The sequence below is a fragment of the Alexandromys fortis genome, unplaced genomic scaffold (assembly GCF_014885135.2).
Source record: "Alexandromys fortis isolate MF-2015 unplaced genomic scaffold, M_Fortis_MF-2015_v1.1 scaffold_339, whole genome shotgun sequence".
NCBI lineage: Eukaryota > Metazoa > Chordata > Mammalia > Rodentia > Cricetidae > Alexandromys > Alexandromys fortis.
This window is the reverse complement of record NW_026068234.1, coordinates 1-2546: the sequence shown is the minus strand read 5'-3', so window position 1 is coordinate 2546 and position 2546 is coordinate 1.

Below are 2546 nucleotides of genomic sequence, written 5' to 3'. Positions count from 1 at the left end.
CTTTTTTGCTGACTGTGGGTGCTGCTAATCTTACAGGGAACTAAGGAAATTTAGAATTATGGCCAAGTCCTGACTGGAAAATTTTGTGACGCTTGATCATCTCAGGCAGCACCAAAACATCAGTTTTGGATGTGTAACTCAGACTTCTGGACTATCTGCTCCTATTTGAGATATTTTAGAGAATCTTTCTTGATCAAACCTGATTTGTTTTTTTACCTCAGATGAATACCCAGCCTCTCCATTTCTGTAGAAACAAAATTAAAACCTCTCTTTAAAAAGTAATATACCTCTTGACTTCAATTTTGAAGTCAACATATTTTCAAAACACCTATCTTGGATTAATTTAGAAGTATTTATAAACAAATTATCTATTAGCAATTTCTCTTCCGGTTTCAGCATTTAAGAAATTTAAAGATAACATAATAATATACAGTATCTAGACATTGTTGTGTATTTTTATCTTTACATGACTTTATATTAACCTCTACTTTTTAATTAATAATTTTTGGCTTTCTGAGACCGGCTTTATATGTATGTGTGTGTGTGTTTGTACGTGTGTGTATTTTTGGCTCTCCTGGAATTCACTCTGTAAAGGAGGCTGTCCTTGAACTTACAGTGATTAGTCTGTCTCTGTGTTTCAAGAGCTGAGATTAAAACTATGTGACCTAGGCGATGTCCCCAGTTAGTTCCTTGGGCAGCTGAGGATAGGGAACCTGAAATGAGCCTATCCTATAGCAATACTGACGAATATCTTCCATATCACCATAGAACCTTCATCTGGCGATGGATGGAGATAGAGACAGAGACCCACACTGGAACACTGGACTGAGCTCCCAAGGTCCCAATGAGGAGCAGATGGAGGGAAAACATGAGAAAGGAAGTCAGGAGCATGAGGGGTGCACCCACCCACTGAGACAGTGGGGCTGATCTATTGGGAGCTAACCAAGGACAGCTGGACTGTAACAGAAAAAGCATGGGATAAAACCAGACTATCTGAACATGGTGAACAATGAGGGCTGATGAGAAGCCAAGGACAATGGCACGGGGTTTTGATCCTTCTTCATGTTCTGGCTTTGTGGGGGCCTAGGCAGTTTGGATGCCCACCTTCCTAGACATGGACGGAGAGGGAAGGACCTTGGACTTTCCACAGGGCAGGGAACCCTGACTGCTCTTTGGACTGGAGAGGGAGAGGGAGAGGAGTGGGTTGAGGGACAGAAGGGTGGGAGGAGGGGGAGGGAAATGGGAGGCTGAGAGGAGGCAGAAACTTTTTTTTGCCTTTTCTCAATAAAAAAAATTTTAAAAAAAGAAATTTTTGGATGGGTTAAAGCATTGAATGAAAAAGTGAGACACTTGTTAATGTCACAGGTCTACTAAGAGACTCTTAAGTAAATACTTCAGAATTCTAAACAAAATATTTTATTTTATTTTATTTTTGGTTTATCGAGATAGGGTTTCTCTGTAGCTTTGGAGCCTGTCATGGAACTAGCTCTTGTAGACCAGGCTGTCTTCGAGCCCACAAAGATCTGCCTGCCTTAGCCTCCTGAGTGCTGGGATTAAAGGCTTGGGCCACCAATGCCCAGCCCAAATCCTTCTAAAGATGAGAACAAATAAAAAAAAACAATATAATATTACTTTACCCAACAGAAAGAAAAATCCTGGTTTGAAAATGGGAAGACCTTAAATGAGAAAACAGAAAGCTGTGTGGTAACCAAGGGTTATCTGCTCACCCCTTTGTAAAAGGTAAAAGTTATTTTGCAGAGTCTCAAATTTTATGTTCCACCTGTGTCTCCCCTTTCAAGTGCCACCGAGCAACACTTTTGTGTGAGCAGAAAGGTTTTCAAAACACCACACAACAACTTAGAGACCTCCCCACCATTGTAAAGCAGCATGTACCAGACCCACAATATAAACAAACCTACACATACCCACTCCACAAAGAAGGGAAATGTTTCTGTTCTCCAAAGTGGTGTCTCTCTTTCGAGAGCAGATCAGGGCTGATTCCAGCAAGCACAAGGTGCTGATGTGTCTCCAGGCCTGTGCTCTATTTCAACTGAACTTCTGCTCAAGCTATGTCATTTTATAGTGCCTGACTTCAATGATTCAATCAGTTATGCTAATTAGTTAGACACTACCTTGTATCATACCTCCTGTTCTAAGCATGGCAGCCATGACCTGGTATCTAATAATCACTGTGGTAAGCATTAGGGAGTCAAGTTCAAGCACAGTCTTGTAGCCTAAGATGACTAAGTTCAGCATAGCCCAGGTGAACAGTATTCACATAGCAAAAAAAAAAAAAAAATACACTCACATATCAGGGGAAGACATTTTACCTTTGCTTAAGTTACAAATGGACTCCTCCTTCAGCCCTAGCTCAGAATCTCTATGCAAATCTCGGAGATCCAATGGAAGAGAACCCAACCAAAGTATTGTTAGTCAGTAACTTCGGTGAAATGGGACATCTCCATACTGAAAGGAATATAAGTCTGTCATTTATCTATGACTTCTTAATAAACATGCTTTAATTAATTAAAGTCCAGAATATAAAA